Genomic DNA, 16154 nt, shown 5'->3' with positions numbered 1-16154 from the left:
CTATGGAATGTAATGGTTTAATGCAGATCCAGGGTGATATATGGTGGTATTGGGGTGAATATATATATATATATATATTTATAGCTTGTATAGAGGATCTTCTGTGGGCCCCTGATTTTTTTCTACTACAGCCTCACAAATTGTAAGGCTGTTGGGTTGCTCTTCATAGAGTCTGACCAATAACCCAGCCTGAGGTGACATTTGGAAAGAATAACTATTTTCTCTCCTGTATACTCCTGGGAGCCCAATCTGAAGGTCATTTAGGGTGAGATTTTATGGTGAAAAATGGGCAATAGAAGAATGTACAGTATGTCAAATGAATGTACTCACAGGTGTGCTTATATTTCTCCACTCTTTTACACTATGCAGCTATTCAACATAATTGTAGGTGTTTTAAAAATATTTTTACAGATGCTTCATACTGAAGTCCACCTCTTATTCTTCTTGTTGCCCAAGCATGCCTTTGTTTGAACAACCTTCTAATATAGTGTTTCTGGATTGCTGCTCTTACACTGTTTATTTGATTTCAAAATGTATCTTGGCTATCTCTGACCCTTAACTACTGACTGTTCCTTGATTTTTTTATTGGTTGTGTGATTTAACCATTGCCTATTTCCATTTATGTGAATACAGGTTTGCGTTGGTCCTTGGGTAACTGAGTGTATGAAGTACTTACCGCTGATCCGCTCCTCTTCTCCAATATGGTGGCGCCCAGGGCTCCCACATGGCACGTTCTGACGCCAATGCATCAAACGTGTGCAGCATCTCGTCATCAGGAACAGACACAGCGTCATGACGCCAGCACGTCAGAATGGAAGCATCAACGTGATGCCAGCATCATGATGTCATCACACCAGTTTGGCGTAGAGCTTATGTCCTGGATGATCTGGGTTAACACAAGTCAATTTTGATGAGAAATTAGAGGTTGAAGGAAGCCTTCTTCAGTGCTTCTGAGAAGACAGAGGAAGCTACAGAAAGAATACTAATGAGGCAAAGTGTCAGGTCCCAACAGGTCAGGCTCAGGTTGAACCGACGTCTCCTCTGGCCAATGTCCCCACGCCGGCGTCTGTTACTAGTGCGGGCGCATGTTCTAATGCACGCGCGTTTTAGCGCGGCCGCACGTTCACATTGGCGCGTCCAGACGCAGGCGCACGTTCTGACGAATGCACACGTTCTGACGCAGGCGCACGTTCTGACGCAAACATGCGTCCTGGGGTTAAAAAGTCACTCAGGCCTAGGCTCAATGCGAGGTGATCGTCTCTACTGAAACTAAGCGTATTTACCACTGATGATTATTCTTATTACGACTATGGCTTGTTCCTGACTATTTTTCTGATTATCCCTGGATTCCTGTGTTTGTTATTCCTGATCTCGACCTTGGCTTCTCTGACTACTCTGCTGGATTTCCCTCAATTGGCACCTGCTTCCTGATCATTCTCTGTGTATGAGCCGGCCTGTTCCTGACTTCATCTCTTCAACTGCAGATAAGTGCTGAGTCCTTTTTACGAACTGTTATTCTGTGGGCTCACTTAGCACTCCTGCTATTCCTTATCTGGGATCGTCCTGTACCAACTTTCAGGGCGCAACTCAGTGGGAGGCTCATACCTTCAGACTCGCCTTGATACTTGACACAAAGTTTATCAGAAGGGAATTTCAGATCTGGATCTCATTGAACAGGTTCCTACACGTTAAATTTGCATCTTACCTGAAGAATTTGTGCCATGCCAGTTAGCTCTTAGTGGCAACTTCATAAGGCACCTTTGTTGTTAATACACCATATTGAACACTAACAAGAAGGTTTGGATAAAATCATTTCATTGATGCCCAAATTCTGAAGTAGAAAAACATGGCAGATTTTGATTTGCATCTCAAAGAACTGTTCTGTTGGAGTAGGCTTAAACATTAAATTCCCTTCCGAAGCATATCACTGGCTTTCCTTATACATAGAATTGAGCATTGACTTGTTTCCTTCATCTTCTTAATGCATCAACGCCTGAGTGGAATTGAGACAATGTGGCAGGTATTCATCTGGGTGCAGTTCTGGGATGGTCTAACACAGAGCTCATTGGGTACGATTGGAGCCTGAGGGGTTGATGAAATTACATTTCTGGTAGACAGATTATGAAGAATTAGTTCCATACTCTGAATTGACAGTAGAAGTCATCATCATCTTCTCTTTACACAAACTGTAATTTTATACCATCAGAATTGATGGTATTTCTGTTTTATAGAGAACATGTTTTATTCAAGTGTGATTTAAAGGAAACAGACCCATCAAAATGGTGAAAGCATGAGTCTGTATATAGCGGTAACCCTAATTTGGTTACTGTCTCTTTAAATCACAATTAACCCTTGGCAATCTAGGGGCCCTGAGTCCTTTTTGTGTATGAAAAGTACTGGGAACTGGTATTTACAGTGCCTCCACCTAGGGAACACTGAGGAGCACACCTCAGGGAATTCCCACTTGGACAAATAAAACAGTTTGCAAATGAAACAGATAAAAACTTTATATAAACAGTAGTGGAAGAACGTGGGCAATCTAATACACATACTGCACTGGGGACACGCGGGACCTACCTAACTCACTATCACTGTTAGGTACCTGACTGTTTCTCCAAAACAGTCCCTTTTATTATTAAAGTCCCAATCATCTGTAAGGGGTTAATAACCACACAGTTCAGTTCAAATAGAATATCCCTTCCCCAGAGCTCTTATACCCCAGGTAGCGCTACCTTTCCCAAAAGTACCTCTACCTTTGAACTAAGCAGCCGCTCTCACATAGCAGGTAAATGCACAAGACCTGTCTTTAAATTGGGGCCCCACGCTTGTATCCTTGCCAGTATCCTCCCTTGGGTGGCTCACTCACCGGGGTGCTCTCAGAGGCAGTCACACTGGAGATTACAGGCAGCTCGGCAGCAGGATAAATCTCACCAGTGGCCCCTTTCTCCTTCTGAGTCTCTAGCAGTTTGGCAGGGAACAGGATGGGCTCTCTCTGTACTTCCACAGATTCAACAGCTTGGGCAGTTTCACAAGAACTGGTTCTGGCTATATTTCCACCACAGAACCCCTGTTAAACTCTGTCAGAGACCCTGTACAAAAAGGCTCCAAAGTCAGGCACTCCCACTCTCCCAAGGATGCACTGGGGCACCCAGCCAATCGGACTGTTCTCCAGCCTGTAACTGGGCTGGATGATGTCAAAGACAGAAAAACAGGTGAAGGATTTCTCTGATCCCCTACATAGATATGTAGTGTCTCCATGTAATGTCAAAGAGGATTGACACTAGTGATGTGACTGGGACCAGTGGGTCTGGTGGGTTTAGGTTTACTATCACACACATTCTGCAGATCACAAGTGGTATTGAGTTGAGCTCTTCTTCTGCACTCCCTGCATGTGACCTTATTCTGCTGGATTTGGGCTCCCCTAGCCTCCATTTATAGGTGCAAGGCTGCCCTGCCCCTTTTGTGTCCTTAGAGATGGGTGGGTTGGGTGCTGGGCTATAAATGGAGTTGCCTGCTGGGTTTGAGTCAGGTGTGTGTCAAATTTTTGTTGACCTGCACATCACTAGCACTAGAATTTGGCAACTCTTTGGGGCAAGTATATTATATGGGTATAAGTTAGGGCTGGGGCATCAACACATGTGAGAGAGCCTTACTATAATCCTCATTCCCTAATGCTTCATCTTACAATGAAAATAAAAATGTGTGTTTGAAATTTAACAGTATTAACCAAGGGTGACAGTGTCATGGCGACTGAATGACGAAGGGAATGTACCCCAAGAGGGCTGTGTATGCTGCAAACAGTATATTCAAGTTTCCCCAGTGCCCACCCAATAATATAGCCACCAAACTCTATGGATTGTAAAATAAATCTAATAATCATAAACATAATAAGGGCCAGTATGTATTTATTTCATTCTATTACCAGAAGATGGCACCACAAGAGCAAGAAGTAGGTTACAGTTATGGACAAGAGGTGTTTTTTTTAATAATACTCTTTAGCGTTTAAACCATCTCTTTAACAACTTGAATAAAATACACGTTCCCCCTTCCTGCGGGAATTCTGCTGATAGCCTGAGATGAACTGGCCTTGAATTATATTGTAGGACACAGAGATAGGACAGAGGGGTTGAGGACAGAAAGATGATAGACAGACAATACATATACATAGTACAATCTGCATGTTATTGTATGTATATGTATATTTGCAGTTACAAATAGAGTATTACCTGCATACACAGTGCAATAGACAGGGATTATAGAATAATAAAACATAAATATAGAATATATAAATTATAGAATAATAAAACATAAATACATATATACAATTCCATTTACAATTCAGTTTTTTGGGTGTTCACATACAAAAACAATAGGAGGTCCCTGCCCTGTTCAGCTTTTCTAACAGTAAAAGCTCTATGAGTAGAAATAGAGAGCAATTGGACACAAAGAAAGATGAAATAGTGAGACAGTAGACAAACAGATGCGCAGAGATGGACAGAAAGACGATAGATGAAAGATAGATAGATATAACGATAAATAAATAGATAGATGATAGATAGACAGATGGATATGACGATAGATAGATAGATGATAAATAGATAGATAGATATATAGACAATAAATAGACAGATAGATAGATAGATGATAAATAGACAGATAGATAGATAGATAGATAGATGATAGATAGATAGATAGATAGATAGATAGATAGATAGATAGATAGATAAATAGATAGACAGACAGACAGATAGATAGATAGATAGATAGACAATAAATAGACAGATAGATAGATAGATAGATAGATAGATAGACAATAAATAGACAGATAGATAGATAGATAGATATATGATAGATAAATAGATAGATAGATAGATAGATAGATAGATAGATAGATATGAAGATAGATAGATGATAAATAGATAGATAGATAGATAGATGATAGACAATAAATATACAGATAGATAGATAGATGATAAATAGACAGATAGATAGATAGATAGATAGATAGATAGATAGATAGATAGATAGATAATAGATAGATAGATAGAGAGAGAGAGAGAGAGAGAGAGAGAGAGAGAGAGAGAGAGATAGACAATAAATAGACAGATAGATAGATAGATAGATAGATAGATAGATAGATAGATAGATAGATAGATGATAAATAGATAGATAGATAGATAGATAGATAATAGATCGATAATAGATAAAAAGATAGATAGATAGATAAATAGATAGATAGATAGATAGATAGATAGATAGATAGATATAGAGAGATAGATATGACAAAAGAATTATATAGTGAGAGAGAGAGTGAGAGAGAGAGAGAGAGAGAGAGAGACAGCTCTCCATACAGGATATATGTCTTTGCCCGTATACTGGAGAAATTCACAGCACAGTTATGTACATGTTCCAGAGAATATTTATCCCAAGAATATAGCAATGACTGTGCTGTTCTGTTCCTTCAAAGGACTCCAACGACTCCCTTCTGACTTGTATTCTTTACAATGTTTCCTGGCGACATTAACCGATGTCTTGCATTTCTCTTTGTAACCAGCACAGGTTTTATGTGCATTTTGTGTCCTTATGTATGTGGCTTAAGTGCATAACATTAGTATCTGAATATTTTTTTTTTCAAAAGTCTTATGGCAACCTCAACTATCTTTGTCATCGTTCCTCAAACGTGTGGGTTTTTTCTTAATGTTTGAGTAGTCACACCCAAGCCCATCATCACCACACACCATGATTGTAATAGTGCCCAGGTACCCATTACTGAACTCCACTGTATCCTCTATTTTAACATCTGAAGTTCTGGCGGTGGCTGCTCTCTGGAATTTGTTCCCGATTTGTGTTGGTTTCCTCCCAATAACTTGTTTTTTTGGCTCTTGATAAATTAAACTGCAAGCTAGACATATACAGTACTAATGTGACTGATGTAGATAGTAGAAGAAAGCCTTACAATTACTAAGATCCTGGGAATGTGTTGTGATGAACCACTTGACCACACAACTCATTGATGATAAGGAAAAGAGCAAATGGGATACCTTCTCATGATGAAGAATTTTCTTGGGTTGACATCCATTGGACTCTGTTTTGTAGTGCTCAGCACTCAGACAGGATAATAATTATAATGCCCAATGCTTTGTCACCAACTGGTGAAATTAAAGAAATTCCATGGGGGGTGATATTACTAGGGAATTAGGTGTAAGGGAGGTCAGGGCTTACTACAATAATTAGATCCTTCACCAAAGAAGAAGCAGAAAATGCAGAAACTGAGCAATTCATAGCCATGCATGCAGTCTTTGAGTGGAAACAATGGTTGGGATTGAAATAGGCATCACTAGAGATTAGGGTTTTTGGAGTTGATGTCCTGCACCAACGTTTTCATTAAAGGCCATAGTCCTCTGACTACAACCTTAGTGCCACCCTAATTCTATCTCCTAATGCAAAATAAGTCCTTGGTTTTATATCTTCTGCTCAATTTTCCCACATCTGAGCATCTTTCTAGGGATCTACCAATGATGAGTTCCCACCATGTTTTGTGGTTGAACCACCTCTCTCAATGTCATTTGATCTTGGCCCCAATGGGGCTTCTCATTTTATATTTCCCATAAACCAAACTGCAAACACTGTGGCAAAGTGACTCTGGTTAGGAAAAAGGCCTTTAATAATCTTAAGAGAACCACCTATGGGTGGCTATTTTATTAGGAATAAATGTCTTTAGGTGTCATTTAGGGTAGTGGTGCAAAAACAGAAGCAAATTTTGCAATTCATTAAAGGTTCGTCAATCTAAATATGATATGATCCAAATCCAGGCAAAAGTCCAATAGGCAGGCAGATTAGAAGCGGTCAAGGTTCAGGCAGGGTCAAAAGTCCAATAATCAGTATAGCATGAATTAACAAGCACCCAGTACCCCACAAAACAATTTCTATGATTGGGCATTGAACCGCGTCCAGGACATCCCTTTATTTTGAATTTGGCGCTGGTTTGCGTGACGTCATCGCGCGGGCATCCTGATGCCGGTGTTGCAGTACTGGCACCACTACTACCCACTAGGTGGCTATGGGCGCCGTCATCTTGGATTCTTCGCCAGAAAGGAAGGACGCTCCGTCGGTAGCTCCTGACAGGGTGCAGTTTTAGGGGCCTATTTATAAACATTTGGATTTTATTGGCTTTAAAAGTTCTTCAAACTCTTAAAACCAATGTCATGACATTTATCAACAATCTGAATTGAGTACTGTAAGGGGCTCGAAGGCTCAGACAGGATTACCGGACCTAGGAGGAAGCACCAGTCCAACAGATCAAGGTACAGGCAAGGATTTAGAAAGAGAGTGGTCAAGTCCAGGCAATATGGTCAGTTCAGGCAGCAAGGGTTCAGTAAACAGGAACAGGCAAGGATCAATACACAAAGTCAAGATAATAACACTAGAAGTGCACCCAGGAACTCACAAGGAAGAACCTATTGTAGGGCAAGGTGAGCAGTGTCTCAGTGTCTTTTATAGGCCTCCTTTGGCACCAAAATTAGACGCAGTGACGTCATGATGCTGGCGTCCTCACGCATGCTTTTTCTACGTTGGCGCGCATTCTGATGCTTCGGCGCCGGAAACCAATCCGACGCCGGCGCCTCATTTGCCGCTGGCGTGATGTCACCAAGCTACGACCAGGAGGAACCACATGGAGGACGCCGCCATCTTGGGACACGCCATCTTGGGACCCCAGGTAAAATAATCAAAATACCTAAAAATCAAAATACCTAAAAAAAAACCTCTAAATATAGGAGATTTTATAACAATTCCTTGACTTCTATAGGACCTCTACATCTTTTCACTGTTGAAGTTTTGTGTTAGAGGTTTTTGTCGATTTTACACTTAATAAATCTCGAATTTTTAGAGCTTTTTCTTTAAAAAAAAAAAAACTAGAAAAACCACACATTTTTAGAGATTTGCAGCATGAAATCAAAATCTGATTGTTAGTAAATAGACCCCTAAGTGACTGTCAGCCTTAGGTCTTCTTCTAAAATTGCCGTCCTAAGGACCTTGTGCCTGTCATTGTTTCATTTCCCATAGGCAATCCTGTTTATTGGAAAGCTGAAATATCGAAGAATATAAGAGGAAAGAATTGTGCTTATGTAAATGAGCGGCTAATTTTCATTCCGTTGGTATCACTTTGTTGGCTCGTGGTGCCTTCATATATATCAATTCTGCTGAGCCTGTCAGTCATAATCAAGGTGACTGGATTTATTGACTCGCTTTCCATTCGCTTCTCACGGCGGCAGCCAAGGCTTAGTGTGAGGGTTGATCTCTGGAAACATCCTCACCCGCCACTTTGCAAGGTCGCAGCCTATCACACACATCTTTTCAGAGTCCATTTTACAGGTGGCAGTTAGTAGAATTCGCATTGTCATTTCATCCTTTTTATACCGCCACTGCTAGACCGCTTTCCATTAAATTTAAGTTTATTTAACAGTCGCATTTTAGGTAATTACAATGGCGTAAATGGATTTTTTTTTTTTTTTTGTATCGGGAAGTTCATAGTCAAGTGGTTCTTAGATGTCAGTTTTAAAAAAAAAACATTTATTCATGGAAAAGCGAGGGGTATTACAGGAATAGGCAATATTGTTCATTTATTTATTCAATTTGGGGTTTTTTTCTTCACCGTGTGAAATACAATATGCAGTTTTGCAATTTACTTAAATGGCCTCTTAGAAACAAGACAATGTTTTGTGTTTTAGCCTAAACAAGATGCAGCGTTTAGTGATGTAGCAAGCGTAGGGGTGAAAAGCATTCACTGAAACTCTGAGGAGGGAAAGTGTTTGCTTACTGAAGTGTAGGCTTTTCAGCAGTTTCATATTGCTTCATGGCTTCAAGTTCTAGCTATGAGAGAAGTATTGAGTGAACTTGGACTCATTCTTCTACTTTCTGCTTGTAAATAATGTGTATATTATAATCTAATATCATCCGGATAAGTCATGAGTTCGCTTTGTAAATGTTTTTAATTTTTAAATAACACATCCCTATCTGATCCCCATTGCAAGCAGCAGTCCTGTCCTGCTTTATGGCAGCTGAGATTCTAGCTATCTGTATAACAGAACATTCTGTCCCAGTGGCTGCACAGATCCTATCTGATCCCCATTGTAAGCAACAGTCCTGTCCTGCTTTATGGCAGCTGAGATTCTAGCTATCAGTATAACAGAGCATTCTGTCCCAGTGGCTGCACAGATCCTATCTGATCCCTATTGTAAGCAACAGTCCTGTCCTGCTTTATGGCAGCTGAGATTCTAGCTATCTGTATAACAGAACATTCTGTCCCAGTGGCTGCACAGATCCTATCTGATCCCCATTGTAAGCAGCAGTCCTGTCCTGCTTTATGGCAGCTGAGATTCAAGCTATCTGTATAACAGAACATTCTGTCACAAATATTTAAAACCCATTTGACTCCCTCAATTTGTTGATTACTAGGTTGATTTTGAAATGGTAAAACAATAAGCTCCATGGCAGTTTATAAATTAAATATTGTTGTGAACACAGGCATATATATATATATATATATATATATATATATATATATATATATATATATATATATATATATATATATATATATATAAAAAATATATATATATATGTGTGTATATATATTAAAAATAGGGATGCACTGAATCCACTGTTTTGGAATCAGTCGAACCGGATACTGAACCGAATCCAACCCTAATTTGGATATGTAAATGAGGGTGGGGGACAGAAAAAGAGAGCTGCATGCTGCATTTTAAATTAAAGTCACATGGTTTTTAGGATTTGGATTCAGTTTGGCCAGGCACAAGGATTCGACGGAATCCTGCTGAAGAAGGCCAAATCCCTAATATAAAAAGAGAAAAATATTATCACAATTTATTTTTGCATACAATTTATTTTTGCTTACATTAATGAGTAACTGGGGATAAATGGAACTGACATGACCTGAAAACTCTGAAGATATTATAATTTTTTTCATACTTCCAAAATACAGAACAAAGCTGATGCCCTCAGTAACTCTACCCTTCCACCTGCCCATGGGCCCCCATCCCAGTCATCAGCTTCTTCAGGTACAATACTCGGGCCCACCGTGCCTTTTCCCGGTGTCCAGCCTGCCCAGTCCAACAACTTCTGTACCAAAATATTTCCAATACTATATATATGCTCATTTGGATTAACTTGGACCATTGGCACCAACTCAAGTTCTATCCATAATGCCTCATCTGCTGTGACCAGACCAACTGGTGTCTCTTTCTGTAAGGGTTAACAGACAGGAGCCAATGTGCTGAATAATTTGAAAGATGTCTAATAACAAAAATGTGCACAGACCTTTGCAGAAACTTAAAAAAGGCAGCAAAAACCAAAAAAAAGTCCAGATTACGGCGGAGATTCCAGGGCAGGCGGCAGACAACAGTTGAGGGACAGTCCAAAAGTCAAGACGGGCAGAGTTCTTACAATGTCAAAAAACAGGCTGAGGGAGATCCAAAAATCAGGAGTACAGGGAGAAGATAAGAAACAGGGCAGGGAAAAAAAAAGGCAGGAACAAGACTAGATTTACCAGGTTCAAGATTTCAGGAACAAGAGAAGAAACCAAAACAGGATCAGGATATCAAGGTCACGAGGCTTGGAGTTAGTGGTAGGGCCAATAATCCAGCACAGGCTGACCTGGAGGCAGCAAAGCAACAGTCATCTTATCAGAACCAGGCAACCGCCACACCAACTTCTGTGGCTCAAGCAGGAGGAGCAGTGCCTGAAACACAACAGGTCCCTGGTTCGAAACCAGGAACTTCCTCACACTTTCCTCCTGTCTGTAATTGCCCTTGAAACTCTAATAAGAAAGCATTGTATTTATATATGTACAAACTATTCTCATTGTTGATAATAATAATCAAAGCAACATGGTGTCAGTAGGGAATGAGCACTTGTAGTTCCAATGACTAAATTCTGAGATTTGTTTATAGAAGTGACTGACTGGCTGTCTATAACTACGAAATTTAACATTTCTGGTTTAAAACAGCTGAAACTAAAAAGTACAAGTTGCTAAATCTTTCTCCTTTTTCCCAAAGCCTTAATATCAGGAAGATGATGTTTTTCAGGGTTTATAGCATGTTTCTTACCAGATTCCACTTTAAATATAATATTGTATCTCTGGAAGAAAAGTTTTACGTTCTATCCCAGAAGAAAATCTCCAGCTCACAAACACACTGTATTATGACGCTTTGTTCTACACCACTGGACATAATGTCATGAACTGTATTTTATCAGGAAATAAGATATATCAAAAATGAAAGTGCGGGGCCTTGCCTCTATAATAAAAAATGCATGGTGAGAAAATCAGCAGACATACAGATGCAGCCACTTTGGTTTGTCTGTTTGACACAGAATAACTAAACACAGATATCCCATTTATCTCATTTAACACAGAAAACTGCGTCACAACATCCCATCTAATTAAGGCATTCACCATTGTTCACAATGGTGCTTTGGTATGCTAATGGAAAGGTTAAATGCATTAAATGAGTTAAGATGACTTTAGATAACACAGTTTCTTCAATTAACCATGAGTCATGACGCATTTATCTCACAAATCCAAGTGGCTTCATCTGTAATGCATGAGCTTGCTTGCATGACTCTGAAACACTACAGGATCCATTTAGTTCAGAATTTTACCTTCTCTTTGATTTTGGATTTGTAGAAGTCTGAAAAAAAATGTCTGAAAACTGCAGTTTTATGACCCCAGCATCTATACCCTTAAAAACGGTGTAAATTTACTAAGCAGTGAAAATTCGCCAGCGATGGCTTCCCAGCTATCGCAACACTTCGCCAATAAAAATTCCTTCAAATAACGCTAATTTACTAAAATGAAAAGCTGCATCCAGGGGACTGAACGCCTTATTTTGGCAATGCAAGCAAATTAAAGCGAAGATGCGGTATCGTTCAATTTTGCCTAACACAACTCCGTTAAAGGTCTTTGCTCAGGCTAATTTGCATACGGCGGGAAATTTAACATTGAATGGACGTATATGTTGCAGCAAATACATTACATTACACAAGTTCAGGGAACCTTAAAGGAGAAGGAAAGCTCCAAGACAGTTTATTGCCAACAGATTAGCCACAATAATGGAAACTAGAACGCTATATTTATTCTGCAGAATGCTTTACCATACCTGAGTAAACAGCTCTAGACACTGTCTCTGTTTGTTTAGGATAGAAGCTGCCATATAAACTTAGTGTGACATCACTTCCTGCCTGAGTCTCTCCGTGCTCACTCATAGCTCTGAGCTCAGATTACAGCAAGGATGGGAGGACGGAGGGGGAGAGGAACAAACTGAGCATGCTCAAGCCCTAGCCCTGGAGGTTTAAGCTGAAAACAGTTAGTCTGATACAGAAGCCCATGAGTACACAATAGAAGGAAAGAAATGTGGTGTTTCTTTTGACAGAGGACTCAGAGCAGCATTACTTTGAGGGTTAACGGGTGTATTTATATAGACCTTTCTGATAAAGCTTACTTACTTTTAGCCTTTCCTTCTCCTTTAATAAAGACAATAGAGTTGTCATAATGCCCTACACATGAGCCCAGTGTATAGTTAATTGTCCATATGGTAGAAAATGTATGGGGGAAACCAGTTACCCAAAATAATTTTGCAGGCCATCTGCCAGTGTTTTTTGGACTTAGAAACTCTTTCCACTAAAAAAAATGATGTAAGTAACAGAAGAATGAATAAGATCTCTCCACTCCAGTGCAATTCGCCTGGTCTGAGCTGGTGAAGGCAAGTCTGATGAAAGAGGTGACGTTCAGTAAAATCTACATCTTAGTGAATTTGTGGAGTAACGTCCATTCGCCAGAGCGATAATTCGATTAGCGATAGAGTGCGAATCACTGATAGCATCTATCTCCTTTGCTAGTGAAGTGATGGCTGCGCCCTTTAGTAAATCGCCAAAGTCCCTGAAAACCGTAACGCTGGTGAACCTTCGCCAGCGTTAGTCACTTCACCCTTTAGTAAATCTTCCCCTGTGAGTTAAATACAGGTATCTGAGGATTCCAGGCTTCTAGAGCACCAAGAGAATGGATTTGATAAATATTTTGTGGAGAACATCCTGCTGTGAATAAAACACAGGCAAACACCTGCTTGAAGTTACTGTGAGTGTCACTGCCTCTTCCTTTGAGAAAGATCTTGCCACTTCCTATATTAGAGTGAATTTCCATAGGATGTAAACAGATCATCTACTTCACTTATTTAGGTGGTTAAAAAGCACAGGGAGAATGATTCCACCTTTGTTGTTGAACATCGTTGGTGGGTAGGACTAATGGGCAACTGTATGATGTATGTCTTGAAAATGCACTCCTTAGATTGTATTTATGTCAATATTTCCTGAATACTGATATTATGTGAAAATAAAAGACTCATGTAATATATACCATTGGGAACTAGCTCAATACATGCTTAATAAAGCTTGAAGATAAAGATCACTAGACATAATACCCTCTAAAGTCTTGTTGTGTCCTCCATCTCTTTGTCAAAAGTGGTGGATGTTATCGCTGTAAGTAGCTCATTTATCTCCTTATTAATATCACCTTTAAAGGTAATGGAGTATAACAGGCTTGAGTCGCTTACCTATATTATTGGACTGTAAAGGACACGGATACATTATAAATAGACTCCTCGCTGTGATCAATACACCAGTCTGTTTCCTCACATCTTCATGTGTGAATCCAGACAAGTGGTTTATCCATCACGTTTACGGTGTATGTTTTTCCTTGTCCAATCCACTATAGATACATTGATTTTGAAGAAAATAAAACAAATCTGCCACTCAACCAGAGCAAGTTAGATGCTAATCATCTCAAGTATAGAGAGGGACTTTTGTTGGGTTCTGTATATAAGAGTAAGATTTATAGGAAACATGCATGCGAATATAATATTTCAACAGTCTATTAAAGACATAGGAGAGAAAGGGCATGGTGTCACAGCCCTACTCTAAGCCTGGTTACTTGCAGGGCTGATTTACCAACATTGGAGTTTGAATTTTTACCACAATACTTGAATTTTTGAGATTTATCAAGCTCAAATAACTCATGTAAACATGTACAAGTTTGTGTAGAATGGAGTTGTCCCAGCTAAAATGTAAGCAATTTTTTTAAAATTTAAGTGTCAGAAAGTTTTTCAAAAGCTCGAGTGGGTACAGCTATTAGAGAGAGCACTAGAACTCAAATTCTAATTTGTTTCAAAAACTAAATTTATTAAGCATAAAAAACTTTAATGTAAAAATGTATGAGTTCATGTAGAATGGGAGTTGTCCTAGGAAAAAAGTTATTTTTTTCAAATTGAGTTTTTAGAATGATCGAGTTAGACCCATTTAAAAAGATCAACTGAATAAGAATTAGCTGCACATTTTTTTTCATGTTTTTATTTGATATTTAAATATGCACACATTCTAGTTTTCTAGGTTCATTCAAAATTAAAAAAAGACTCTAAGGGGCAGATTTATCAAGGATCAAAGTGAATTTGAGGGATTTTTTTTTGGATACTTCGACCATCGAATAGGATACTACGACTTCGAATTTACTTCGAATTCGATTCGAAGTAAAATAGTTTGAATATTTGAATATTTGATAATCGATAATCGAAGTACTGTCTCTTTAAAAAAACTTCGACTTCAATAGTTCGTCAAATTAAACCTGTCGAAGTGCTATGTTAGCCTATGGGGACCTTCTAATGCATTTTTCTAAGTCTTCACACATCGAAGTAAAATCGTTCGATCATACGCTAAAATCGTTCGTTTCGAACAAATGAATCGTTGGATCGAACTATTTTACTTTGATCGTTCGATGGCCAAATTCGGTGAAAAACCCTTCGACTTCGATATTCGAAGTATTTTAATTCGATGGTCGAATTTCTTGATAAATCTGCCCCTAAATCACAAATTCCAATTTTGATAAATAGGTCTCCAAGTGTTTTTCATTTAATTATTTTCGTAAACACAGAATCTTCGATGATATCACGTGAAAATTATTCCTAATAGCAAATTAAATCAACATGTAATATTTAATAAATCAGATCAGCATTGAGATAAATAAACACATTTGGAATTTTTATTTTTAAAACCCCAAGTATTATAGTAGTATAACAGAAATTATTTCATTCTGTACCCCTGTGTGTATAGCAGAAAATGAAGCATGATTAGTAGTAATTACTGAAGACTTCATTAAAACCTGGGTAGATAAGGGAAGGTAATCATATGCATATGTTGTGTAAACAAATCTTAACGTTGAAGGATTGTGATAGAAAAAACAAAGGCCCACAGACTCCTAGATTTTTTTAGGACAATACTAATTTAAAAGAACATGAATGGAAATTGAATATAATAGATACACCCACGTATACCAGAAACAACACACATTGGAAGTGATGTCAAATGGAGGGGAAACAATTAGTGTAACAACATATGTGTCATTTACCAACATTTAATTTGCAATCTTCTTTTGCATCTCATTCAATTTAAAAGGGGCACACTAGTTGAGAATGTATAGAATTCAAGATTTTATTTTTTTCCATGATTTGAGACCATGACAAAAAGACGCAGAAACTTTACCTCCACATAGGCGTTATGACTGCCCAATTGACCTCATTCCTGGGTCTACTCCCCTAGAGGGAGAACTTATCCTCTTTCTTTGCCCGAAGCACAAGCAATGAGTACATGAGTACATCAAAGAAAACCTCAAAAGAGGTTTCGTTAGGCCCTCTAGTTCCCCTGCTGGTGCTGGCTTCTTTTTCGTGGGCAACAAGGATGTCCGGTGGCCCCTCCTCAAGGGGGGGGTAATGTAACAACTTAATTCCCTGGTGGTCCAGTGGTGCGGCTGGGACATCCACCTCGCCATCAGCGGGGACGTCCACCTCGCCATCCTGTTTCCCCTGTATGCGCCGTTAACTAGGGCGCGTGTGGCGCGCCTCTCCTGTATTTATTGGCGCATGCGCCTGCAACTTGAGAAAATTGATGCAAAAAAATGCTCTCCAAATTAGTTTTTTACGTTTTCTGAGCTCACATTTTAAGATTTATCGATTTTAAAAACATTTTGAAAATAAAAATTGTATTTTTCTTTTTGAACAGTCAAATTCATTAATAAATGGAATGTGATTTAGTTT

Source organism: Xenopus laevis, chromosome 2L (assembly GCF_017654675.1).
Source record: "Xenopus laevis strain J_2021 chromosome 2L, Xenopus_laevis_v10.1, whole genome shotgun sequence".
NCBI classification, from domain to species: domain Eukaryota; kingdom Metazoa; phylum Chordata; class Amphibia; order Anura; family Pipidae; genus Xenopus; species Xenopus laevis.
Note: the sequence above shows the minus strand (reverse complement) of the source record.